The following is a 25,771-nucleotide window of genomic DNA, read 5'->3' on the forward strand; positions in this document are numbered from 1 at the left end:
TTACCTGTTTATTCCTATCATGCATTGGTTTTTGGGGTTTTCTTTGAGTAATGATGATCTCTTTAGTAGTCTGTTGGCGCCCTCTCCTGGAGGAATAGTTTGCTTGCTCTTGGACATTCTAAAAGAGAGGTCATGATAGACATTGAGCTTCTGAGCTCAATTGGGGAAAGTCATGGGTGATGAATGTTTGCAACCTACTGCGAAGCCTCATACCGCAATATAAGGAACGTCAAATACTAAGAAAGGGCGGCCTATGAAAGAATTACTACTTTCAATAAGTACACTTAAACGGCTAATTGGGAATAGAAAAACTGTAAAAAGCCCTCTGAGAAAGCCCCCCTCTAACCTTTGATAGTAAGCTTTTCTGTAGTCTGCCTGTTGATGTATTTTCCGTTTGAACTGTGCACAACATGAAGAGACGGAACACTGGCGGCTTGTCACAATGCCCCCCGATGACATCACAATAGCGCTGCTGCCTAGAAAACAAGCTGCGCAGAAGAAGTTGTTCTTTGGGTGGGAGGGTGGGCTAGTGGAAGGAGGGGGCAATCTCTTTTTTTCCCGGGTGGTAGGGGGATGACAGGAGAAGGGAAGCGGGTGGTGAGAAAGGTACAGAGGGCAGGGTTTGGGGGCTGGGAAGGAAAGGGAAAAGATTAGGGTTTGGGGATGATGAAAGGGCTTTCTACGGGTAAGGATGGCAAAGGGTGGCAGTGACGGAAAGTCAGGCAACCTGTCCTGTCCGTCTTTTTGTATCGTGAATTGGAAAGACTGCAAGGGGGAGGGGAGTTGCTTGCGCCCTAAAGGAGGAGTTATTCAGATTCATTGCAGTGGGCGGCGGCTGCAAAACGCACCATTCTTCTTGTTTTGGCTCTGCAAAGCAGCCTTTTCAAGGGTTGGCTTGGGTGACAAAATGTCTTGTGTAGGCGTGGGTTTGTCTCCCTCTCGCTCTCTCTCCCTAAGATGTGTCCGGCATAGGCCAGGGTGCCACTCGAGGCCCAAACCAATTCTGGTTATCGCTTCTCGGCCTTTTGGCTAAGATCAAGTGTAGTATCTGTTCTTATCAGTTTAATATCTGATACGTCCCCTATCTGGGGACCATATATTAAATGGATTTTTAGAACAGGGAGATGGAAAAAGAGCTTGCTCTGTCCACTCCACGCATTGACCTGGTATTGCAGTACCTCCAGGAACGGTGCACCCCTTCTTAACCCAGTTTCCAAAAGCAGAACTCAATTCACCTGATTCATATTAGCCCGATTTAATGAATTGGAAGAAAGCATACGTCTTCATATGCACCTCAATTTGGCCCATTCACTTTTCACACTTCCTCCTTTTGTTTTTTATCTTTCACACTTTTGACTTTCTTTATTCATCCAAATAGCAAACTCATCACCACTCAACCTGACCAACTCGGCTATGTCCCCGTGCTGCAGTTCTCTGTCTTATCTAGATCATTTGCAATTGAATGGAATAGATCCCTTTTGGACAAAGTGGATTCACCTGCTGCTGCAGTGACCACAGGTGTGATAACATCTAGAATTGGCATCTGGTGCGATCTCTCCGCTTCCACTCCAAAGAAAGTTACCTGTTTATTCCTATCATGCATTGGTTTTTGGGGTTTTCTTTGAGTAATGATGATCTCTTTAGTAGTCTGTTGGCGCCCTCTCCTGGAGGAATAGTTTGCTTGCTCTTGGACATTCTAAAAGAGAGGTCATGATAGACATTGAGCTTCTGAGCTCAATTGGGGAAAGTCATGGGTGATGAATGTTTGCAACCTACTGCGAAGCCTCATACCGCAATATAAGGAACGTCAAATACTAAGAAAGGGCGGCCTATGAAAGAATTACTACTTTCAATAAGTACACTTAAACGGCTAATTGGGAATAGAAAAACTGTAAAAAGCCCTCTGAGAAAGCCCCCCTCTAACCTTTGATAGTAAGCTTTTCTGTAGTCTGCCTGTTGATGTATTTTCCGTTTGAACTGTGCACAACATGAAGAGACGGAACACTGGCGGCTTGTCACAATGCCCCCCGATGACATCACAATAGCGCTGCTGCCTAGAAAACAAGCTGCGCAGAAGAAGTTGTTCTTTGGGTGGGAGGGTGGGCTAGTGGAAGGAGGGGGCAATCTCTTTTTTTCCCGGGTGGTAGGGGGATGACAGGAGAAGGGAAGCGGGTGGTGAGAAAGGTACAGAGGGCAGGGTTTGGGGGCTGGGAAGGAAAGGGAAAAGATTAGGGTTTGGGGATGATGAAAGGGCTTTCTACGGGTAAGGATGGCAAAGGGTGGCAGTGACGGAAAGTCAGGCAACCTGTCCTGTCCGTCTTTTTGTATCGTGAATTGGAAAGACTGCAAGGGGGAGGGGAGTTGCTTGCGCCCTAAAGGAGGAGTTATTCAGATTCATTGCAGTGGGCGGCGGCTGCAAAACGCACCATTCTTCTTGTTTTGGCTCTGCAAAGCAGCCTTTTCAAGGGTTGGCTTGGGTGACAAAATGTCTTGTGTAGGCGTGGGTTTGTCTCCCTCTCGCTCTCTCTCCCTAAGATGTGTCCGGCATAGGCCAGGGTGCCACTCGAGGCCCAAACCAATTCTGGTTATCGCTTCTCGGCCTTTTGGCTAAGATCAAGTGTAGTATCTGTTCTTATCAGTTTAATATCTGATACGTCCCCTATCTGGGGACCATATATTAAATGGATTTTTAGAACAGGGAGATGGAAAAAGAGCTTGCTCTGTCCACTCCACGCATTGACCTGGTATTGCAGTACCTCCAGGAACGGTGCACCCCTTCTTAACCCAGTTTCCAAAAGCAGAACTCAATTCACCTGATTCATATTAGCCCGATTTAATGAATTGGAAGAAAGCATACGTCTTCATATGCACCTCAATTTGGCCCATTCACTTTTCACACTTCCTCCTTTTGTTTTTTATCTTTCACACTTTTGACTTTCTTTATTCATCCAAATAGCAAACTCATCACCACTCAACCTGACCAACTCGGCTATGTCCCCGTGCTGCAGTTCTCTGTCTTATCTAGATCATTTGCAATTGAATGGAATAGATCCCTTTTGGACAAAGTGGATTCACCTGCTGCTGCAGTGACCACAGGTGTGATAACATCTAGAATTGGCATCTGGTGCGATCTCTCCGCTTCCACTCCAAAGAAAGTTACCTGTTTATTCCTATCATGCATTGGTTTTTGGGGTTTTCTTTGAGTAATGATGATCTCTTTAGTAGTCTGTTGGCGCCCTCTCCTGGAGGAATAGTTTGCTTGCTCTTGGACATTCTAAAAGAGAGGTCATGATAGACATTGAGCTTCTGAGCTCAATTGGGGAAAGTCATGGGTGATGAATGTTTGCAACCTACTGCGAAGCCTCATACCGCAATATAAGGAACGTCAAATACTAAGAAAGGGCGGCCTATGAAAGAATTACTACTTTCAATAAGTACACTTAAACGGCTAATTGGGAATAGAAAAACTGTAAAAAGCCCTCTGAGAAAGCCCCCCTCTAACCTTTGATAGTAAGCTTTTCTGTAGTCTGCCTGTTGATGTATTTTCCGTTTGAACTGTGCACAACATGAAGAGACGGAACACTGGCGGCTTGTCACAATGCCCCCCGATGACATCACAATAGCGCTGCTGCCTAGAAAACAAGCTGCGCAGAAGAAGTTGTTCTTTGGGTGGGAGGGTGGGCTAGTGGAAGGAGGGGGCAATCTCTTTTTTTCCCGGGTGGTAGGGGGATGACAGGAGAAGGGAAGCGGGTGGTGAGAAAGGTACAGAGGGCAGGGTTTGGGGGCTGGGAAGGAAAGGGAAAAGATTAGGGTTTGGGGATGATGAAAGGGCTTTCTACGGGTAAGGATGGCAAAGGGTGGCAGTGACGGAAAGTCAGGCAACCTGTCCTGTCCGTCTTTTTGTATCGTGAATTGGAAAGACTGCAAGGGGGAGGGGAGTTGCTTGCGCCCTAAAGGAGGAGTTATTCAGATTCATTGCAGTGGGCGGCGGCTGCAAAACGCACCATTCTTCTTGTTTTGGCTCTGCAAAGCAGCCTTTTCAAGGGTTGGCTTGGGTGACAAAATGTCTTGTGTAGGCGTGGGTTTGTCTCCCTCTCGCTCTCTCTCCCTAAGATGTGTCCGGCATAGGCCAGGGTGCCACTCGAGGCCCAAACCAATTCTGGTTATCGCTTCTCGGCCTTTTGGCTAAGATCAAGTGTAGTATCTGTTCTTATCAGTTTAATATCTGATACGTCCCCTATCTGGGGACCATATATTAAATGGATTTTTAGAACAGGGAGATGGAAAAAGAGCTTGCTCTGTCCACTCCACGCATTGACCTGGTATTGCAGTACCTCCAGGAACGGTGCACCCCTTCTTAACCCAGTTTCCAAAAGCAGAACTCAATTCACCTGATTCATATTAGCCCGATTTAATGAATTGGAAGAAAGCATACGTCTTCATATGCACCTCAATTTGGCCCATTCACTTTTCACACTTCCTCCTTTTGTTTTTTATCTTTCACACTTTTGACTTTCTTTATTCATCCAAATAGCAAACTCATCACCACTCAACCTGACCAACTCGGCTATGTCCCCGTGCTGCAGTTCTCTGTCTTATCTAGATCATTTGCAATTGAATGGAATAGATCCCTTTTGGACAAAGTGGATTCACCTGCTGCTGCAGTGACCACAGGTGTGATAACATCTAGAATTGGCATCTGGTGCGATCTCTCCGCTTCCACTCCAAAGAAAGTTACCTGTTTATTCCTATCATGCATTGGTTTTTGGGGTTTTCTTTGAGTAATGATGATCTCTTTAGTAGTCTGTTGGCGCCCTCTCCTGGAGGAATAGTTTGCTTGCTCTTGGACATTCTAAAAGAGAGGTCATGATAGACATTGAGCTTCTGAGCTCAATTGGGGAAAGTCATGGGTGATGAATGTTTGCAACCTACTGCGAAGCCTCATACCGCAATATAAGGAACGTCAAATACTAAGAAAGGGCGGCCTATGAAAGAATTACTACTTTCAATAAGTACACTTAAACGGCTAATTGGGAATAGAAAAACTGTAAAAAGCCCTCTGAGAAAGCCCCCCTCTAACCTTTGATAGTAAGCTTTTCTGTAGTCTGCCTGTTGATGTATTTTCCGTTTGAACTGTGCACAACATGAAGAGACGGAACACTGGCGGCTTGTCACAATGCCCCCCGATGACATCACAATAGCGCTGCTGCCTAGAAAACAAGCTGCGCAGAAGAAGTTGTTCTTTGGGTGGGAGGGTGGGCTAGTGGAAGGAGGGGGCAATCTCTTTTTTTCCCGGGTGGTAGGGGGATGACAGGAGAAGGGAAGCGGGTGGTGAGAAAGGTACAGAGGGCAGGGTTTGGGGGCTGGGAAGGAAAGGGAAAAGATTAGGGTTTGGGGATGATGAAAGGGCTTTCTACGGGTAAGGATGGCAAAGGGTGGCAGTGACGGAAAGTCAGGCAACCTGTCCTGTCCGTCTTTTTGTATCGTGAATTGGAAAGACTGCAAGGGGGAGGGGAGTTGCTTGCGCCCTAAAGGAGGAGTTATTCAGATTCATTGCAGTGGGCGGCGGCTGCAAAACGCACCATTCTTCTTGTTTTGGCTCTGCAAAGCAGCCTTTTCAAGGGTTGGCTTGGGTGACAAAATGTCTTGTGTAGGCGTGGGTTTGTCTCCCTCTCGCTCTCTCTCCCTAAGATGTGTCCGGCATAGGCCAGGGTGCCACTCGAGGCCCAAACCAATTCTGGTTATCGCTTCTCGGCCTTTTGGCTAAGATCAAGTGTAGTATCTGTTCTTATCAGTTTAATATCTGATACGTCCCCTATCTGGGGACCATATATTAAATGGATTTTTAGAACAGGGAGATGGAAAAAGAGCTTGCTCTGTCCACTCCACGCATTGACCTGGTATTGCAGTACCTCCAGGAACGGTGCACCCCTTCTTAACCCAGTTTCCAAAAGCAGAACTCAATTCACCTGATTCATATTAGCCCGATTTAATGAATTGGAAGAAAGCATACGTCTTCATATGCACCTCAATTTGGCCCATTCACTTTTCACACTTCCTCCTTTTGTTTTTTATCTTTCACACTTTTGACTTTCTTTATTCATCCAAATAGCAAACTCATCACCACTCAACCTGACCAACTCGGCTATGTCCCCGTGCTGCAGTTCTCTGTCTTATCTAGATCATTTGCAATTGAATGGAATAGATCCCTTTTGGACAAAGTGGATTCACCTGCTGCTGCAGTGACCACAGGTGTGATAACATCTAGAATTGGCATCTGGTGCGATCTCTCCGCTTCCACTCCAAAGAAAGTTACCTGTTTATTCCTATCATGCATTGGTTTTTGGGGTTTTCTTTGAGTAATGATGATCTCTTTAGTAGTCTGTTGGCGCCCTCTCCTGGAGGAATAGTTTGCTTGCTCTTGGACATTCTAAAAGAGAGGTCATGATAGACATTGAGCTTCTGAGCTCAATTGGGGAAAGTCATGGGTGATGAATGTTTGCAACCTACTGCGAAGCCTCATACCGCAATATAAGGAACGTCAAATACTAAGAAAGGGCGGCCTATGAAAGAATTACTACTTTCAATAAGTACACTTAAACGGCTAATTGGGAATAGAAAAACTGTAAAAAGCCCTCTGAGAAAGCCCCCCTCTAACCTTTGATAGTAAGCTTTTCTGTAGTCTGCCTGTTGATGTATTTTCCGTTTGAACTGTGCACAACATGAAGAGACGGAACACTGGCGGCTTGTCACAATGCCCCCCGATGACATCACAATAGCGCTGCTGCCTAGAAAACAAGCTGCGCAGAAGAAGTTGTTCTTTGGGTGGGAGGGTGGGCTAGTGGAAGGAGGGGGCAATCTCTTTTTTTCCCGGGTGGTAGGGGGATGACAGGAGAAGGGAAGCGGAGTGGTGAGAAAGGTACAGAGGGCAGGGTTTGGGGGCTGGGAAGGAAAGGGAAAAGATTAGGGTTTGGGGATGATGAAAGGGCTTTCTACGGGTAAGGATGGCAAAGGGTGGCAGTGACGGAAAGTCAGGCAACCTGTCCTGTCCGTCTTTTTGTATCGTGAATTGGAAAGACTGCAAGGGGGAGGGGAGTTGCTTGCGCCCTAAAGGAGGAGTTATTCAGATTCATTGCAGTGGGCGGCGGCTGCAAAACGCACCATTCTTCTTGTTTTGGCTCTGCAAAGCAGCCTTTTCAAGGGTTGGCTTGGGTGACAAAATGTCTTGTGTAGGCGTGGGTTTGTCTCCCTCTCGCTCTCTCTCCCTAAGATGTGTCCGGCATAGGCCAGGGTGCCACTCGAGGCCCAAACCAATTCTGGTTATCGCTTCTCGGCCTTTTGGCTAAGATCAAGTGTAGTATCTGTTCTTATCAGTTTAATATCTGATACGTCCCCTATCTGGGGACCATATATTAAATGGATTTTTAGAACAGGGAGATGGAAAAAGAGCTTGCTCTGTCCACTCCACGCATTGACCTGGTATTGCAGTACCTCCAGGAACGGTGCACCCCTTCTTAACCCAGTTTCCAAAAGCAGAACTCAATTCACCTGATTCATATTAGCCCGATTTAATGAATTGGAAGAAAGCATACGTCTTCATATGCACCTCAATTTGGCCCATTCACTTTTCACACTTCCTCCTTTTGTTTTTTATCTTTCACACTTTTGACTTTCTTTATTCATCCAAATAGCAAACTCATCACCACTCAACCTGACCAACTCGGCTATGTCCCCGTGCTGCAGTTCTCTGTCTTATCTAGATCATTTGCAATTGAATGGAATAGATCCCTTTTGGACAAAGTGGATTCACCTGCTGCTGCAGTGACCACAGGTGTGATAACATCTAGAATTGGCATCTGGTGCGATCTCTCCGCTTCCACTCCAAAGAAAGTTACCTGTTTATTCCTATCATGCATTGGTTTTTGGGGTTTTCTTTGAGTAATGATGATCTCTTTAGTAGTCTGTTGGCGCCCTCTCCTGGAGGAATAGTTTGCTTGCTCTTGGACATTCTAAAAGAGAGGTCATGATAGACATTGAGCTTCTGAGCTCAATTGGGGAAAGTCATGGGTGATGAATGTTTGCAACCTACTGCGAAGCCTCATACCGCAATATAAGGAACGTCAAATACTAAGAAAGGGCGGCCTATGAAAGAATTACTACTTTCAATAAGTACACTTAAACGGCTAATTGGGAATAGAAAAACTGTAAAAAGCCCTCTGAGAAAGCCCCCCTCTAACCTTTGATAGTAAGCTTTTCTGTAGTCTGCCTGTTGATGTATTTTCCGTTTGAACTGTGCACAACATGAAGAGACGGAACACTGGCGGCTTGTCACAATGCCCCCCGATGACATCACAATAGCGCTGCTGCCTAGAAAACAAGCTGCGCAGAAGAAGTTGTTCTTTGGGTGGGAGGGTGGGCTAGTGGAAGGAGGGGGCAATCTCTTTTTTTCCCGGGTGGTAGGGGGATGACAGGAGAAGGGAAGCGGGTGGTGAGAAAGGTACAGAGGGCAGGGTTTGGGGGCTGGGAAGGAAAGGGAAAAGATTAGGGTTTGGGGATGATGAAAGGGCTTTCTACGGGTAAGGATGGCAAAGGGTGGCAGTGACGGAAAGTCAGGCAACCTGTCCTGTCCGTCTTTTTGTATCGTGAATTGGAAAGACTGCAAGGGGGAGGGGAGTTGCTTGCGCCCTAAAGGAGGAGTTATTCAGATTCATTGCAGTGGGCGGCGGCTGCAAAACGCACCATTCTTCTTGTTTTGGCTCTGCAAAGCAGCCTTTTCAAGGGTTGGCTTGGGTGACAAAATGTCTTGTGTAGGCGTGGGTTTGTCTCCCTCTCGCTCTCTCTCCCTAAGATGTGTCCGGCATAGGCCAGGGTGCCACTCGAGGCCCAAACCAATTCTGGTTATCGCTTCTCGGCCTTTTGGCTAAGATCAAGTGTAGTATCTGTTCTTATCAGTTTAATATCTGATACGTCCCCTATCTGGGGACCATATATTAAATGGATTTTTAGAACAGGGAGATGGAAAAAGAGCTTGCTCTGTCCACTCCACGCATTGACCTGGTATTGCAGTACCTCCAGGAACGGTGCACCCCTTCTTAACCCAGTTTCCAAAAGCAGAACTCAATTCACCTGATTCATATTAGCCCGATTTAATGAATTGGAAGAAAGCATACGTCTTCATATGCACCTCAATTTGGCCCATTCACTTTTCACACTTCCTCCTTTTGTTTTTTATCTTTCACACTTTTGACTTTCTTTATTCATCCAAATAGCAAACTCATCACCACTCAACCTGACCAACTCGGCTATGTCCCCGTGCTGCAGTTCTCTGTCTTATCTAGATCATTTGCAATTGAATGGAATAGATCCCTTTTGGACAAAGTGGATTCACCTGCTGCTGCAGTGACCACAGGTGTGATAACATCTAGAATTGGCATCTGGTGCGATCTCTCCGCTTCCACTCCAAAGAAAGTTACCTGTTTATTCCTATCATGCATTGGTTTTTGGGGTTTTCTTTGAGTAATGATGATCTCTTTAGTAGTCTGTTGGCGCCCTCTCCTGGAGGAATAGTTTGCTTGCTCTTGGACATTCTAAAAGAGAGGTCATGATAGACATTGAGCTTCTGAGCTCAATTGGGGAAAGTCATGGGTGATGAATGTTTGCAACCTACTGCGAAGCCTCATACCGCAATATAAGGAACGTCAAATACTAAGAAAGGGCGGCCTATGAAAGAATTACTACTTTCAATAAGTACACTTAAACGGCTAATTGGGAATAGAAAAACTGTAAAAAGCCCTCTGAGAAAGCCCCCCTCTAACCTTTGATAGTAAGCTTTTCTGTAGTCTGCCTGTTGATGTATTTTCCGTTTGAACTGTGCACAACATGAAGAGACGGAACACTGGCGGCTTGTCACAATGCCCCCCGATGACATCACAATAGCGCTGCTGCCTAGAAAACAAGCTGCGCAGAAGAAGTTGTTCTTTGGGTGGGAGGGTGGGCTAGTGGAAGGAGGGGGCAATCTCTTTTTTTCCCGGGTGGTAGGGGGATGACAGGAGAAGGGAAGCGGGTGGTGAGAAAGGTACAGAGGGCAGGGTTTGGGGGCTGGGAAGGAAAGGGAAAAGATTAGGGTTTGGGGATGATGAAAGGGCTTTCTACGGGTAAGGATGGCAAAGGGTGGCAGTGACGGAAAGTCAGGCAACCTGTCCTGTCCGTCTTTTTGTATCGTGAATTGGAAAGACTGCAAGGGGGAGGGGAGTTGCTTGCGCCCTAAAGGAGGAGTTATTCAGATTCATTGCAGTGGGCGGCGGCTGCAAAACGCACCATTCTTCTTGTTTTGGCTCTGCAAAGCAGCCTTTTCAAGGGTTGGCTTGGGTGACAAAATGTCTTGTGTAGGCGTGGGTTTGTCTCCCTCTCGCTCTCTCTCCCTAAGATGTGTCCGGCATAGGCCAGGGTGCCACTCGAGGCCCAAACCAATTCTGGTTATCGCTTCTCGGCCTTTTGGCTAAGATCAAGTGTAGTATCTGTTCTTATCAGTTTAATATCTGATACGTCCCCTATCTGGGGACCATATATTAAATGGATTTTTAGAACAGGGAGATGGAAAAAGAGCTTGCTCTGTCCACTCCACGCATTGACCTGGTATTGCAGTACCTCCAGGAACGGTGCACCCCTTCTTAACCCAGTTTCCAAAAGCAGAACTCAATTCACCTGATTCATATTAGCCCGATTTAATGAATTGGAAGAAAGCATACGTCTTCATATGCACCTCAATTTGGCCCATTCACTTTTCACACTTCCTCCTTTTGTTTTTTATCTTTCACACTTTTGACTTTCTTTATTCATCCAAATAGCAAACTCATCACCACTCAACCTGACCAACTCGGCTATGTCCCCGTGCTGCAGTTCTCTGTCTTATCTAGATCATTTGCAATTGAATGGAATAGATCCCTTTTGGACAAAGTGGATTCACCTGCTGCTGCAGTGACCACAGGTGTGATAACATCTAGAATTGGCATCTGGTGCGATCTCTCCGCTTCCACTCCAAAGAAAGTTACCTGTTTATTCCTATCATGCATTGGTTTTTGGGGTTTTCTTTGAGTAATGATGATCTCTTTAGTAGTCTGTTGGCGCCCTCTCCTGGAGGAATAGTTTGCTTGCTCTTGGACATTCTAAAAGAGAGGTCATGATAGACATTGAGCTTCTGAGCTCAATTGGGGAAAGTCATGGGTGATGAATGTTTGCAACCTACTGCGAAGCCTCATACCGCAATATAAGGAACGTCAAATACTAAGAAAGGGCGGCCTATGAAAGAATTACTACTTTCAATAAGTACACTTAAACGGCTAATTGGGAATAGAAAAACTGTAAAAAGCCCTCTGAGAAAGCCCCCCTCTAACCTTTGATAGTAAGCTTTTCTGTAGTCTGCCTGTTGATGTATTTTCCGTTTGAACTGTGCACAACATGAAGAGACGGAACACTGGCGGCTTGTCACAATGCCCCCCGATGACATCACAATAGCGCTGCTGCCTAGAAAACAAGCTGCGCAGAAGAAGTTGTTCTTTGGGTGGGAGGGTGGGCTAGTGGAAGGAGGGGGCAATCTCTTTTTTTCCCGGGTGGTAGGGGGATGACAGGAGAAGGGAAGCGGGTGGTGAGAAAGGTACAGAGGGCAGGGTTTGGGGGCTGGGAAGGAAAGGGAAAAGATTAGGGTTTGGGGATGATGAAAGGGCTTTCTACGGGTAAGGATGGCAAAGGGTGGCAGTGACGGAAAGTCAGGCAACCTGTCCTGTCCGTCTTTTTGTATCGTGAATTGGAAAGACTGCAAGGGGGAGGGGAGTTGCTTGCGCCCTAAAGGAGGAGTTATTCAGATTCATTGCAGTGGGCGGCGGCTGCAAAACGCACCATTCTTCTTGTTTTGGCTCTGCAAAGCAGCCTTTTCAAGGGTTGGCTTGGGTGACAAAATGTCTTGTGTAGGCGTGGGTTTGTCTCCCTCTCGCTCTCTCTCCCTAAGATGTGTCCGGCATAGGCCAGGGTGCCACTCGAGGCCCAAACCAATTCTGGTTATCGCTTCTCGGCCTTTTGGCTAAGATCAAGTGTAGTATCTGTTCTTATCAGTTTAATATCTGATACGTCCCCTATCTGGGGACCATATATTAAATGGATTTTTAGAACAGGGAGATGGAAAAAGAGCTTGCTCTGTCCACTCCACGCATTGACCTGGTATTGCAGTACCTCCAGGAACGGTGCACCCCTTCTTAACCCAGTTTCCAAAAGCAGAACTCAATTCACCTGATTCATATTAGCCCGATTTAATGAATTGGAAGAAAGCATACGTCTTCATATGCACCTCAATTTGGCCCATTCACTTTTCACACTTCCTCCTTTTGTTTTTTATCTTTCACACTTTTGACTTTCTTTATTCATCCAAATAGCAAACTCATCACCACTCAACCTGACCAACTCGGCTATGTCCCCGTGCTGCAGTTCTCTGTCTTATCTAGATCATTTGCAATTGAATGGAATAGATCCCTTTTGGACAAAGTGGATTCACCTGCTGCTGCAGTGACCACAGGTGTGATAACATCTAGAATTGGCATCTGGTGCGATCTCTCCGCTTCCACTCCAAAGAAAGTTACCTGTTTATTCCTATCATGCATTGGTTTTTGGGGTTTTCTTTGAGTAATGATGATCTCTTTAGTAGTCTGTTGGCGCCCTCTCCTGGAGGAATAGTTTGCTTGCTCTTGGACATTCTAAAAGAGAGGTCATGATAGACATTGAGCTTCTGAGCTCAATTGGGGAAAGTCATGGGTGATGAATGTTTGCAACCTACTGCGAAGCCTCATACCGCAATATAAGGAACGTCAAATACTAAGAAAGGGCGGCCTATGAAAGAATTACTACTTTCAATAAGTACACTTAAACGGCTAATTGGGAATAGAAAAACTGTAAAAAGCCCTCTGAGAAAGCCCCCCTCTAACCTTTGATAGTAAGCTTTTCTGTAGTCTGCCTGTTGATGTATTTTCCGTTTGAACTGTGCACAACATGAAGAGACGGAACACTGGCGGCTTGTCACAATGCCCCCCGATGACATCACAATAGCGCTGCTGCCTAGAAAACAAGCTGCGCAGAAGAAGTTGTTCTTTGGGTGGGAGGGTGGGCTAGTGGAAGGAGGGGGCAATCTCTTTTTTTCCCGGGTGGTAGGGGGATGACAGGAGAAGGGAAGCGGGTGGTGAGAAAGGTACAGAGGGCAGGGTTTGGGGGCTGGGAAGGAAAGGGAAAAGATTAGGGTTTGGGGATGATGAAAGGGCTTTCTACGGGTAAGGATGGCAAAGGGTGGCAGTGACGGAAAGTCAGGCAACCTGTCCTGTCCGTCTTTTTGTATCGTGAATTGGAAAGACTGCAAGGGGGAGGGGAGTTGCTTGCGCCCTAAAGGAGGAGTTATTCAGATTCATTGCAGTGGGCGGCGGCTGCAAAACGCACCATTCTTCTTGTTTTGGCTCTGCAAAGCAGCCTTTTCAAGGGTTGGCTTGGGTGACAAAATGTCTTGTGTAGGCGTGGGTTTGTCTCCCTCTCGCTCTCTCTCCCTAAGATGTGTCCGGCATAGGCCAGGGTGCCACTCGAGGCCCAAACCAATTCTGGTTATCGCTTCTCGGCCTTTTGGCTAAGATCAAGTGTAGTATCTGTTCTTATCAGTTTAATATCTGATACGTCCCCTATCTGGGGACCATATATTAAATGGATTTTTAGAACAGGGAGATGGAAAAAGAGCTTGCTCTGTCCACTCCACGCATTGACCTGGTATTGCAGTACCTCCAGGAACGGTGCACCCCTTCTTAACCCAGTTTCCAAAAGCAGAACTCAATTCACCTGATTCATATTAGCCCGATTTAATGAATTGGAAGAAAGCATACGTCTTCATATGCACCTCAATTTGGCCCATTCACTTTTCACACTTCCTCCTTTTGTTTTTTATCTTTCACACTTTTGACTTTCTTTATTCATCCAAATAGCAAACTCATCACCACTCAACCTGACCAACTCGGCTATGTCCCCGTGCTGCAGTTCTCTGTCTTATCTAGATCATTTGCAATTGAATGGAATAGATCCCTTTTGGACAAAGTGGATTCACCTGCTGCTGCAGTGACCACAGGTGTGATAACATCTAGAATTGGCATCTGGTGCGATCTCTCCGCTTCCACTCCAAAGAAAGTTACCTGTTTATTCCTATCATGCATTGGTTTTTGGGGTTTTCTTTGAGTAATGATGATCTCTTTAGTAGTCTGTTGGCGCCCTCTCCTGGAGGAATAGTTTGCTTGCTCTTGGACATTCTAAAAGAGAGGTCATGATAGACATTGAGCTTCTGAGCTCAATTGGGGAAAGTCATGGGTGATGAATGTTTGCAACCTACTGCGAAGCCTCATACCGCAATATAAGGAACGTCAAATACTAAGAAAGGGCGGCCTATGAAAGAATTACTACTTTCAATAAGTACACTTAAACGGCTAATTGGGAATAGAAAAACTGTAAAAAGCCCTCTGAGAAAGCCCCCCTCTAACCTTTGATAGTAAGCTTTTCTGTAGTCTGCCTGTTGATGTATTTTCCGTTTGAACTGTGCACAACATGAAGAGACGGAACACTGGCGGCTTGTCACAATGCCCCCCGATGACATCACAATAGCGCTGCTGCCTAGAAAACAAGCTGCGCAGAAGAAGTTGTTCTTTGGGTGGGAGGGTGGGCTAGTGGAAGGAGGGGGCAATCTCTTTTTTTCCCGGGTGGTAGGGGGATGACAGGAGAAGGGAAGCGGGTGGTGAGAAAGGTACAGAGGGCAGGGTTTGGGGGCTGGGAAGGAAAGGGAAAAGATTAGGGTTTGGGGATGATGAAAGGGCTTTCTACGGGTAAGGATGGCAAAGGGTGGCAGTGACGGAAAGTCAGGCAACCTGTCCTGTCCGTCTTTTTGTATCGTGAATTGGAAAGACTGCAAGGGGGAGGGGAGTTGCTTGCGCCCTAAAGGAGGAGTTATTCAGATTCATTGCAGTGGGCGGCGGCTGCAAAACGCACCATTCTTCTTGTTTTGGCTCTGCAAAGCAGCCTTTTCAAGGGTTGGCTTGGGTGACAAAATGTCTTGTGTAGGCGTGGGTTTGTCTCCCTCTCGCTCTCTCTCCCTAAGATGTGTCCGGCATAGGCCAGGGTGCCACTCGAGGCCCAAACCAATTCTGGTTATCGCTTCTCGGCCTTTTGGCTAAGATCAAGTGTAGTATCTGTTCTTATCAGTTTAATATCTGATACGTCCCCTATCTGGGGACCATATATTAAATGGATTTTTAGAACAGGGAGATGGAAAAAGAGCTTGCTCTGTCCACTCCACGCATTGACCTGGTATTGCAGTACCTCCAGGAACGGTGCACCCCTTCTTAACCCAGTTTCCAAAAGCAGAACTCAATTCACCTGATTCATATTAGCCCGATTTAATGAATTGGAAGAAAGCATACGTCTTCATATGCACCTCAATTTGGCCCATTCACTTTTCACACTTCCTCCTTTTGTTTTTTATCTTTCACACTTTTGACTTTCTTTATTCATCCAAATAGCAAACTCATCACCACTCAACCTGACCAACTCGGCTATGTCCCCGTGCTGCAGTTCTCTGTCTTATCTAGATCATTTGCAATTGAATGGAATAGATCCCTTTTGGACAAAGTGGATTCACCTGCTGCTGCAGTGACCACAGGTGTGATAACATCTAGAATTGGCATCTGGTGCGATCTCTCCGCTTCCACTCCAAAGAAAGTTACCTGTTTATTCCTATCATGCATTGGTTTTTGGGGTTTTCTTTGAGTAATGATGATCTCTTTAGTAGTCTGTTGGCGCCCTCTCCTGGAGGAATAGTTTGCTTGCTCTTGGACATTCTAAAAGAGAGGTCATGATAGACATTGAGCTTCTGAGCTCAATTGGGGAAAGTCATGGGTGATGAATGTTTGCAACCTACTGCGAAGCCTCATACCGCAATATAAGGAACGTCAAATACTAAGAAAGGGCGGCCTATGAAAGAATTACTACTTTCAATAAGTACACTTAAACGGCTAATTGGGAATAGAAAAACTGTAAAAAGCCCTCTGAGAAAGCCCCCCTCTAACCTTTGATAGTAAGCTTTTCTGTAGTCTGCCTGTTGATGTATTTTCCGTTTGAACTGTGCACAACATGAAGAGACGGAACACTGGCGGCTTGTCACAATGCCCCCCGATGACATCACAATAGCGCTGCTGCCTAGAAAACAAGCTGCGCAGAAGAAGTTGTTCTTTGGGTGGGAGGGTGGGCTAGTGGAAGGAGGGGGCAATCTCTTTTTTTCCCGGGTGGTAGGGGGATGACAGGAGAAGGGAAGCGGGTGGTGAGAAAGGTACAGAGGGCAGGGTTTGGGGGCTGGGAAGGAAAGGGAAAAGATTAGGGTTTGGGGATGATGAAAGGGCTTTCTACGGGTAAGGATGGCAAAGGGTGGCAGTGACGGAAAGTCAGGCAACCTGTCCTGTCCGTCTTTTTGTATCGTGAATTGGAAAGACTGCAAGGGGGAGGGGAGTTGCTTGCGCCCTAAAGGAGGAGTTATTCAGATTCATTGCAGTGGGCGGCGGCTGCAAAACGCACCATTCTTCTTGTTTTGGCTCTGCAAAGCAGCCTTTTCAAGGGTTGGCTTGGGTGACAAAATGTCTTGTGTAGGCGTGGGTTTGTCTCCCTCTCGCTCTCTCTCCCTAAGATGTGTCCGGCATAGGCCAGGGTGCCACTCGAGGCCCAAACCAATTCTGGTTATCGCTTCTCGGCCTTTTGGCTAAGATCAAGTGTAGTATCTGTTCTTATCAGTTTAATATCTGATACGTCCCCTATCTGGGGACCATATATTAAATGGATTTTTAGAACAGGGAGATGGAAAAAGAGCTTGCTCTGTCCACTCCACGCATTGACCTGGTATTGCAGTACCTCCAGGAACGGTGCACCCCTTCTTAACCCAGTTTCCAAAAGCAGAACTCAATTCACCTGATTCATATTAGCCCGATTTAATGAATTGGAAGAAAGCATACGTCTTCATATGCACCTCAATTTGGCCCATTCACTTTTCACACTTCCTCCTTTTGTTTTTTATCTTTCACACTTTTGACTTTCTTTATTCATCCAAATAGCAAACTCATCACCACTCAACCTGACCAACTCGGCTATGTCCCCGTGCTGCAGTTCTCTGTCTTATCTAGATCATTTGCAATTGAATGGAATAGATCCCTTTTGGACAAAGTGGATTCACCTGCTGCTGCAGTGACCACAGGTGTGATAACATCTAGAATTGGCATCTGGTGCGATCTCTCCGCTTCCACTCCAAAGAAAGTTACCTGTTTATTCCTATCATGCATTGGTTTTTGGGGTTTTCTTTGAGTAATGATGATCTCTTTAGTAGTCTGTTGGCGCCCTCTCCTGGAGGAATAGTTTGCTTGCTCTTGGACATTCTAAAAGAGAGGTCATGATAGACATTGAGCTTCTGAGCTCAATTGGGGAAAGTCATGGGTGATGAATGTTTGCAACCTACTGCGAAGCCTCATACCGCAATATAAGGAACGTCAAATACTAAGAAAGGGCGGCCTATGAAAGAATTACTACTTTCAATAAGTACACTTAAACGGCTAATTGGGAATAGAAAAACTGTAAAAAGCCCTCTGAGAAAGCCCCCCTCTAACCTTTGATAGTAAGCTTTTCTGTAGTCTGCCTGTTGATGTATTTTCCGTTTGAACTGTGCACAACATGAAGAGACGGAACACTGGCGGCTTGTCACAATGCCCCCCGATGACATCACAATAGCGCTGCTGCCTAGAAAACAAGCTGCGCAGAAGAAGTTGTTCTTTGGGTGGGAGGGTGGGCTAGTGGAAGGAGGGGGCAATCTCTTTTTTTCCCGGGTGGTAGGGGGATGACAGGAGAAGGGAAGCGGGTGGTGAGAAAGGTACAGAGGGCAGGGTTTGGGGGCTGGGAAGGAAAGGGAAAAGATTAGGGTTTGGGGATGATGAAAGGGCTTTCTACGGGTAAGGATGGCAAAGGGTGGCAGTGACGGAAAGTCAGGCAACCTGTCCTGTCCGTCTTTTTGTATCGTGAATTGGAAAGACTGCAAGGGGGAGGGGAGTTGCTTGCGCCCTAAAGGAGGAGTTATTCAGATTCATTGCAGTGGGCGGCGGCTGCAAAACGCACCATTCTTCTTGTTTTGGCTCTGCAAAGCAGCCTTTTCAAGGGTTGGCTTGGGTGACAAAATGTCTTGTGTAGGCGTGGGTTTGTCTCCCTCTCGCTCTCTCTCCCTAAGATGTGTCCGGCATAGGCCAGGGTGCCACTCGAGGCCCAAACCAATTCTGGTTATCGCTTCTCGGCCTTTTGGCTAAGATCAAGTGTAGTATCTGTTCTTATCAGTTTAATATCTGATACGTCCCCTATCTGGGGACCATATATTAAATGGATTTTTAGAACAGGGAGATGGAAAAAGAGCTTGCTCTGTCCACTCCACGCATTGACCTGGTATTGCAGTACCTCCAGGAACGGTGCACCCCTTCTTAACCCAGTTTCCAAAAGCAGAACTCAATTCACCTGATTCATATTAGCCCGATTTAATGAATTGGAAGAAAGCATACGTCTTCATATGCACCTCAATTTGGCCCATTCACTTTTCACACTTCCTCCTTTTGTTTTTTATCTTTCACACTTTTGACTTTCTTTATTCATCCAAATAGCAAACTCATCACCACTCAACCTGACCAACTCGGCTATGTCCCCGTGCTGCAGTTCTCTGTCTTATCTAGATCATTTGCAATTGAATGGAATAGATCCCTTTTGGACAAAGTGGATTCACCTGCTGCTGCAGTGACCACAGGTGTGATAACATCTAGAATTGGCATCTGGTGCGATCTCTCCGCTTCCACTCCAAAGAAAGTTACCTGTTTATTCCTATCATGCATTGGTTTTTGGGGTTTTCTTTGAGTAATGATGATCTCTTTAGTAGTCTGTTGGCGCCCTCTCCTGGAGGAATAGTTTGCTTGCTCTTGGACATTCTAAAAGAGAGGTCATGATAGACATTGAGCTTCTGAGCTCAATTGGGGAAAGTCATGGGTGATGAATGTTTGCAACCTACTGCGAAGCCTCATACCGCAATATAAGGAACGTCAAATACTAAGAAAGGGCGGCCTATGAAAGAATTACTACTTTCAATAAGTACACTTAAACGGCTAATTGGGAATAGAAAAACTGTAAAAAGCCCTCTGAGAAAGCCCCCCTCTAACCTTTGATAGTAAGCTTTTCTGTAGTCTGCCTGTTGATGTATTTTCCGTTTGAACTGTGCACAACATGAAGAGACGGAACACTGGCGGCTTGTCACAATGCCCCCCGATGACATCACAATAGCGCTGCTGCCTAGAAAACAAGCTGCGCAGAAGAAGTTGTTCTTTGGGTGGGAGGGTGGGCTAGTGGAAGGAGGGGGCAATCTCTTTTTTTCCCGGGTGGTAGGGGGATGACAGGAGAAGGGAAGCGGGTGGTGAGAAAGGTACAGAGGGCAGGGTTTGGGGGCTGGGAAGGAAAGGGAAAAGATTAGGGTTTGGGGATGATGAAAGGGCTTTCTACGGGTAAGGATGGCAAAGGGTGGCAGTGACGGAAAGTCAGGCAACCTGTCCTGTCCGTCTTTTTGTATCGTGAATTGGAAAGACTGCAAGGGGGAGGGGAGTTGCTTGCGCCCTAAAGGAGGAGTTATTCAGATTCATTGCAGTGGGCGGCGGCTGCAAAACGCACCATTCTTCTTGTTTTGGCTCTGCAAAGCAGCCTTTTCAAGGGTTGGCTTGGGTGACAAAATGTCTTGTGTAGGCGTGGGTTTGTCTCCCTCTCGCTCTCTCTCCCTAAGATGTGTCCGGCATAGGCCAGGGTGCCACTCGAGGCCCAAACCAATTCTGGTTATCGCTTCTCGGCCTTTTGGCTAAGATCAAGTGTAGTATCTGTTCTTATCAGTTTAATATCTGATACGTCCCCTATCTGGGGACCATATATTAAATGGATTTTTAGAACAGGGAGATGGAAAAAGAGCTTGCTCTGTCCACTCCACGCATTGACCTGGTATTGCAGTACCTCCAGGAACGGTGCACCCCTTCTTAACCCAGTTTCCAAAAGCAGAACTCAATTCACCTGATTCATATTAGCCCGATTTAATGAATTGGAAGAAAGCATACGTCTTCATATGCACCTCAATTTGGCCCATTCACTTTTCACACTTCCTCCTTTTGTTTTTTATCTTTCACACTTTTGACTTTCTTTATTCATCCAAATAGCAAACTCATCACCACTCAACCTGACCAACTCGGCTATGTCCCCGTGCTGCAGTTCTCTGTCTTATCTAGATCATTTGCAATTGAATGGAATAGATCCCTTTTGGACAAAGTGGATTCACCTGCTGCTGCAGTGACCACAGGTGTGATAACATCTAGAATTGGCATCTGGTGCGATCTCTCCGCTTCCACTCCAAAGAAAGTTACCTGTTTATTCCTATCATGCATTGGTTTTTGGGGTTTTCTTTGAGTAATGATGATCTCTTTAGTAGTCTGTTGGCGCCCTCTCCTGGAGGAATAGTTTGCTTGCTCTTGGACATTCTAAAAGAGAGGTCATGATAGACATTGAGCTTCTGAGCTCAATTGGGGAAAGTCATGGGTGATGAATGTTTGCAACCTACTGCGAAGCCTCATACCGCAATATAAGGAACGTCAAATACTAAGAAAGGGCGGCCTATGAAAGAATTACTACTTTCAATAAGTACACTTAAACGGCTAATTGGGAATAGAAAAACTGTAAAAAGCCCTCTGAGAAAGCCCCCCTCTAACCTTTGATAGTAAGCTTTTCTGTAGTCTGCCTGTTGATGTATTTTCCGTTTGAACTGTGCACAACATGAAGAGACGGAACACTGGCGGCTTGTCACAATGCCCCCCGATGACATCACAATAGCGCTGCTGCCTAGAAAACAAGCTGCGCAGAAGAAGTTGTTCTTTGGGTGGGAGGGTGGGCTAGTGGAAGGAGGGGGCAATCTCTTTTTTTCCCGGGTGGTAGGGGGATGACAGGAGAAGGGAAGCGGGTGGTGAGAAAGGTACAGAGGGCAGGGTTTGGGGGCTGGGAAGGAAAGGGAAAAGATTAGGGTTTGGGGATGATGAAAGGGCTTTCTACGGGTAAGGATGGCAAAGGGTGGCAGTGACGGAAAGTCAGGCAACCTGTCCTGTCCGTCTTTTTGTATCGTGAATTGGAAAGACTGCAAGGGGGAGGGGAGTTGCTTGCGCCCTAAAGGAGGAGTTATTCAGATTCATTGCAGTGGGCGGCGGCTGCAAAACGCACCATTCTTCTTGTTTTGGCTCTGCAAAGCAGCCTTTTCAAGGGTTGGCTTGGGTGACAAAATGTCTTGTGTAGGCGTGGGTTTGTCTCCCTCTCGCTCTCTCTCCCTAAGATGTGTCCGGCATAGGCCAGGGTGCCACTCGAGGCCCAAACCAATTCTGGTTATCGCTTCTCGGCCTTTTGGCTAAGATCAAGTGTAGTATCTGTTCTTATCAGTTTAATATCTGATACGTCCCCTATCTGGGGACCATATATTAAATGGATTTTTAGAACAGGGAGATGGAAAAAGAGCTTGCTCTGTCCACTCCACGCATTGACCTGGTATTGCAGTACCTCCAGGAACGGTGCACCCCTTCTTAACCCAGTTTCCAAAAGCAGAACTCAATTCACCTGATTCATATTAGCCCGATTTAATGAATTGGAAGAAAGCATACGTCTTCATATGCACCTCAATTTGGCCCATTCACTTTTCACACTTCCTCCTTTTGTTTTTTATCTTTCACACTTTTGACTTTCTTTATTCATCCAAATAGCAAACTCATCACCACTCAACCTGACCAACTCGGCTATGTCCCCGTGCTGCAGTTCTCTGTCTTATCTAGATCATTTGCAATTGAATGGAATAGATCCCTTTTGGACAAAGTGGATTCACCTGCTGCTGCAGTGACCACAGGTGTGATAACATCTAGAATTGGCATCTGGTGCGATCTCTCCGCTTCCACTCCAAAGAAAGTTACCTGTTTATTCCTATCATGCATTGGTTTTTGGGGTTTTCTTTGAGTAATGATGATCTCTTTAGTAGTCTGTTGGCGCCCTCTCCTGGAGGAATAGTTTGCTTGCTCTTGGACATTCTAAAAGAGAGGTCATGATAGACATTGAGCTTCTGAGCTCAATTGGGGAAAGTCATGGGTGATGAATGTTTGCAACCTACTGCGAAGCCTCATACCGCAATATAAGGAACGTCAAATACTAAGAAAGGGCGGCCTATGAAAGAATTACTACTTTCAATAAGTACACTTAAACGGCTAATTGGGAATAGAAAAACTGTAAAAAGCCCTCTGAGAAAGCCCCCCTCTAACCTTTGATAGTAAGCTTTTCTGTAGTCTGCCTGTTGATGTATTTTCCGTTTGAACTGTGCACAACATGAAGAGACGGAACACTGGCGGCTTGTCACAATGCCCCCCGATGACATCACAATAGCGCTGCTGCCTAGAAAACAAGCTGCGCAGAAGAAGTTGTTCTTTGGGTGGGAGGGTGGGCTAGTGGAAGGAGGGGGCAATCTCTTTTTTTCCCGGGTGGTAGGGGGATGACAGGAGAAGGGAAGCGGGTGGTGAGAAAGGTACAGAGGGCAGGGTTTGGGGGCTGGGAAGGAAAGGGAAAAGATTAGGGTTTGGGGATGATGAAAGGGCTTTCTACGGGTAAGGATGGCAAAGGGTGGCAGTGACGGAAAGTCAGGCAACCTGTCCTGTCCGTCTTTTTGTATCGTGAATTGGAAAGACTGCAAGGGGGAGGGGAGTTGCTTGCGCCCTAAAGGAGGAGTTATTCAGATTCATTGCAGTGGGCGGCGGCTGCAAAACGCACCATTCTTCTTGTTTTGGCTCTGCAAAGCAGCCTTTTCAAGGGTTGGCTTGGGTGACAAAATGTCTTGTGTAGGCGTGGGTTTGTCTCCCTCTCGCTCTCTCTCCCTAAGATGTGTCCGGCATAGGCCAGGGTGCCACTCGAGGCCCAAACCAATTCTGGTTATCGCTTCTCGGCCTTTTGGCTAAGATCAAGTGTAGTATCTGTTCTTATCAGTTTAATATCTGATACGTCCCCTATCTGGGGACCATATATTAAATGGATTTTTAGAACAGGGAGATGGAAAAAGAGCTTGCTCTGTCCACTCCACGCATTGACCTGGTATTGCAGTACCTCCAGGAACGGTGCACCCCTTCTTAACCCAGTTTCCAAAAGCAGAACTCAATTCACCTGATTCATATTAGCCCGATTTAATGAATTGGAAGAAAGCATACGTCTTCATATGCACCTCAATTTGGCCCATTCACTTTTCACACTTCCTCCTTTTGTTTTTTATCTTTCACACTTTTGACTTTCTTTATTCATCCAAATAGCAAACTCATCACCACTCAACCTGACCAACTCGGCTATGTCCCCGTGCTGCAGTTCTCTGTCTTATCTAGATCATTTGCAATTGAATGGAATAGATCCCTTTTGGACAAAGTGGATTCACCTGCTGCTGCAGTGACCACAGGTGTGATAACATCTAGAATTGGCATCTGGTGCGATCTCTCCGCTTCCACTCCAAAGAAAGTTACCTGTTTATTCCTATCATGCATTGGTTTTTGGGGTTTTCTTTGAGTAATGATGATCTCTTTAGTAGTCTGTTGGCGCCCTCTCCTGGAGGAATAGTTTGCTTGCTCTTGGACATTCTAAAAGAGAGGTCATGATAGACATTGAGCTTCTGAGCTCAATTGGGGAAAGTCATGGGTGATGAATGTTTGCAACCTACTGCGAAGCCTCATACCGCAATATAAGGAACGTCAAATACTAAGAAAGGGCGGCCTATGAAAGAATTACTACTTTCAATAAGTACACTTAAACGGCTAATTGGGAATAGAAAAACTGTAAAAAGCCCTCTGAGAAAGCCCCCCTCTAACCTTTGATAGTAAGCTTTTCTGTAGTCTGCCTGTTGATGTATTTTCCGTTTGAACTGTGCACAACATGAAGAGACGGAACACTGGCGGCTTGTCACAATGCCCCCCGATGACATCACAATAGCGCTGCTGCCTAGAAAACAAGCTGCGCAGAAGAAGTTGTTCTTTGGGTGGGAGGGTGGGCTAGTGGAAGGAGGGGGCAATCTCTTTTTTTCCCGGGTGGTAGGGGGATGACAGGAGAAGGGAAGCGGGTGGTGAGAAAGGTACAGAGGGCAGGGTTTGGGGGCTGGGAAGGAAAGGGAAAAGATTAGGGTTTGGGGATGATGAAAGGGCTTTCTACGGGTAAGGATGGCAAAGGGTGGCAGTGACGGAAAGTCAGGCAACCTGTCCTGTCCGTCTTTTTGTATCGTGAATTGGAAAGACTGCAAGGGGGAGGGGAGTTGCTTGCGCCCTAAAGGAGGAGTTATTCAGATTCATTGCAGTGGGCGGCGGCTGCAAAACGCACCATTCTTCTTGTTTTGGCTCTGCAAAGCAGCCTTTTCAAGGGTTGGCTTGGGTGACAAAATGTCTTGTGTAGGCGTGGGTTTGTCTCCCTCTCGCTCTCTCTCCCTAAGATGTGTCCGGCATAGGCCAGGGTGCCACTCGAGGCCCAAACCAATTCTGGTTATCGCTTCTCGGCCTTTGGCTAAGATCAAGTGTAGTATCTGTTCTTATCAGTTTAATATCTGATACGTCCCCTATCTGGGGACCATATATTAAATGGATTTTTAGAACAGGGAGATGGAAAAAGAGCTTGCTCTGTCCACTCCACGCATTGACCTGGTATTGCAGTACCTCCAGGAACGGTGCACCCCTTCTTAACCCAGTTTCCAAAAGCAGAACTCAATTCACCTGATTCATATTAGCCCGATTTAATGAATTGGAAGAAAGCATACGTCTTCATATGCACCTCAATTTGGCCCATTCACTTTTCACACTTCCTCCTTTTGTTTTTTATCTTTCACACTTTTGACTTTCTTTATTCATCCAAATAGCAAACTCATCACCACTCAACCTGACCAACTCGGCTATGTCCCCGTGCTGCAGTTCTCTGTCTTATCTAGATCATTTGCAATTGAATGGAATAGATCCCTTTTGGACAAAGTGGATTCACCTGCTGCTGCAGTGACCACAGGTGTGATAACATCTAGAATTGGCATCTGGTGCGATCTCTCCGCTTCCACTCCAAAGAAAGTTACCTGTTTATTCCTATCATGCATTGGTTTTTGGGGTTTTCTTTGAGTAATGATGATCTCTTTAGTAGTCTGTTGGCGCCCTCTCCTGGAGGAATAGTTTGCTTGCTCTTGGACATTCTAAAAGAGAGGTCATGATAGACATTGAGCTTCTGAGCTCAATTGGGGAAAGTCATGGGTGATGAATGTTTGCAACCTACTGCGAAGCCTCATACCGCAATATAAGGAACGTCAAATACTAAGAAAGGGCGGCCTATGAAAGAATTACTACTTTCAATAAGTACACTTAAACGGCTAATTGGGAATAGAAAAACTGTAAAAAGCCCTCTGAGAAAGCCCCCCTCTAACCTTTGATAGTAAGCTTTTCTGTAGTCTGCCTGTTGATGTATTTTCCGTTTGAACTGTGCACAACATGAAGAGACGGAACACTGGCGGCTTGTCACAATGCCCCCCGATGACATCACAATAGCGCTGCTGCTAGAAAACAAGCTGCGCAGAAGAAGTTGTTCTTTGGGTGGGGAGGGT

General features: G+C 46.2%; 16 non-coding genes across 16 annotated transcripts; all 16 read left to right on the forward strand.

Annotated features, from left to right (window-relative positions):
- The first annotated feature begins 1,009 nt into the window (after positions 1 to 1,009).
- On the forward strand, positions 1,010 to 1,200 carry LOC142280652 (U2 spliceosomal RNA). Its single transcript, XR_012742861.1, has one exon. It is a non-coding gene; the product is annotated as a U2 spliceosomal RNA (small nuclear RNA).
- A 1,387-nt stretch (positions 1,201 to 2,587) lies between these two features.
- LOC142280663 (U2 spliceosomal RNA) lies at positions 2,588 to 2,778 on the forward strand. Its single transcript, XR_012742872.1, has one exon. It is a non-coding gene; the product is annotated as a U2 spliceosomal RNA (small nuclear RNA).
- Positions 2,779 to 4,165: 1,387 nt separating this feature from the next.
- On the forward strand, positions 4,166 to 4,356 carry LOC142280670 (U2 spliceosomal RNA). Its single transcript, XR_012742878.1, has one exon. It is a non-coding gene; the product is annotated as a U2 spliceosomal RNA (small nuclear RNA).
- Positions 4,357 to 5,743: 1,387 nt separating this feature from the next.
- LOC142280671 (U2 spliceosomal RNA) lies at positions 5,744 to 5,934 on the forward strand. Its single transcript, XR_012742879.1, has one exon. It is a non-coding gene; the product is annotated as a U2 spliceosomal RNA (small nuclear RNA).
- Positions 5,935 to 7,322: 1,388 nt separating this feature from the next.
- LOC142280672 (U2 spliceosomal RNA) lies at positions 7,323 to 7,513 on the forward strand. Its single transcript, XR_012742880.1, has one exon. It is a non-coding gene; the product is annotated as a U2 spliceosomal RNA (small nuclear RNA).
- Positions 7,514 to 8,900: 1,387 nt separating this feature from the next.
- Positions 8,901 to 9,091, forward strand: LOC142280653 (U2 spliceosomal RNA). The gene has a single exon (XR_012742862.1). It is a non-coding gene; the product is annotated as a U2 spliceosomal RNA (small nuclear RNA).
- A 1,387-nt stretch (positions 9,092 to 10,478) lies between these two features.
- On the forward strand, positions 10,479 to 10,669 carry LOC142280654 (U2 spliceosomal RNA). The gene has a single exon (XR_012742863.1). It is a non-coding gene; the product is annotated as a U2 spliceosomal RNA (small nuclear RNA).
- Positions 10,670 to 12,056: 1,387 nt separating this feature from the next.
- LOC142280655 (U2 spliceosomal RNA) lies at positions 12,057 to 12,247 on the forward strand. The gene has a single exon (XR_012742864.1). It is a non-coding gene; the product is annotated as a U2 spliceosomal RNA (small nuclear RNA).
- A 1,387-nt stretch (positions 12,248 to 13,634) lies between these two features.
- LOC142280656 (U2 spliceosomal RNA) lies at positions 13,635 to 13,825 on the forward strand. The gene has a single exon (XR_012742865.1). It is a non-coding gene; the product is annotated as a U2 spliceosomal RNA (small nuclear RNA).
- Positions 13,826 to 15,212: 1,387 nt separating this feature from the next.
- On the forward strand, positions 15,213 to 15,403 carry LOC142280657 (U2 spliceosomal RNA). The gene has a single exon (XR_012742866.1). It is a non-coding gene; the product is annotated as a U2 spliceosomal RNA (small nuclear RNA).
- Positions 15,404 to 16,790: 1,387 nt separating this feature from the next.
- LOC142280658 (U2 spliceosomal RNA) lies at positions 16,791 to 16,981 on the forward strand. The gene has a single exon (XR_012742867.1). It is a non-coding gene; the product is annotated as a U2 spliceosomal RNA (small nuclear RNA).
- A 1,387-nt stretch (positions 16,982 to 18,368) lies between these two features.
- On the forward strand, positions 18,369 to 18,559 carry LOC142280659 (U2 spliceosomal RNA). Its single transcript, XR_012742868.1, has one exon. It is a non-coding gene; the product is annotated as a U2 spliceosomal RNA (small nuclear RNA).
- Positions 18,560 to 19,946: 1,387 nt separating this feature from the next.
- Positions 19,947 to 20,137, forward strand: LOC142280660 (U2 spliceosomal RNA). The gene has a single exon (XR_012742869.1). It is a non-coding gene; the product is annotated as a U2 spliceosomal RNA (small nuclear RNA).
- Positions 20,138 to 21,524: 1,387 nt separating this feature from the next.
- Positions 21,525 to 21,715, forward strand: LOC142280661 (U2 spliceosomal RNA). Its single transcript, XR_012742870.1, has one exon. It is a non-coding gene; the product is annotated as a U2 spliceosomal RNA (small nuclear RNA).
- Positions 21,716 to 23,102: 1,387 nt separating this feature from the next.
- LOC142280662 (U2 spliceosomal RNA) lies at positions 23,103 to 23,293 on the forward strand. The gene has a single exon (XR_012742871.1). It is a non-coding gene; the product is annotated as a U2 spliceosomal RNA (small nuclear RNA).
- Positions 23,294 to 24,680: 1,387 nt separating this feature from the next.
- LOC142280668 (U2 spliceosomal RNA) lies at positions 24,681 to 24,870 on the forward strand. Its single transcript, XR_012742876.1, has one exon. It is a non-coding gene; the product is annotated as a U2 spliceosomal RNA (small nuclear RNA).
- Positions 24,871 to 25,771: the final 901 nt, after the last annotated feature.

Source organism: Anomaloglossus baeobatrachus, unplaced genomic scaffold (assembly GCF_048569485.1).
Source record: "Anomaloglossus baeobatrachus isolate aAnoBae1 unplaced genomic scaffold, aAnoBae1.hap1 Scaffold_4609, whole genome shotgun sequence".
Taxonomy (NCBI): domain Eukaryota; kingdom Metazoa; phylum Chordata; class Amphibia; order Anura; family Aromobatidae; genus Anomaloglossus; species Anomaloglossus baeobatrachus.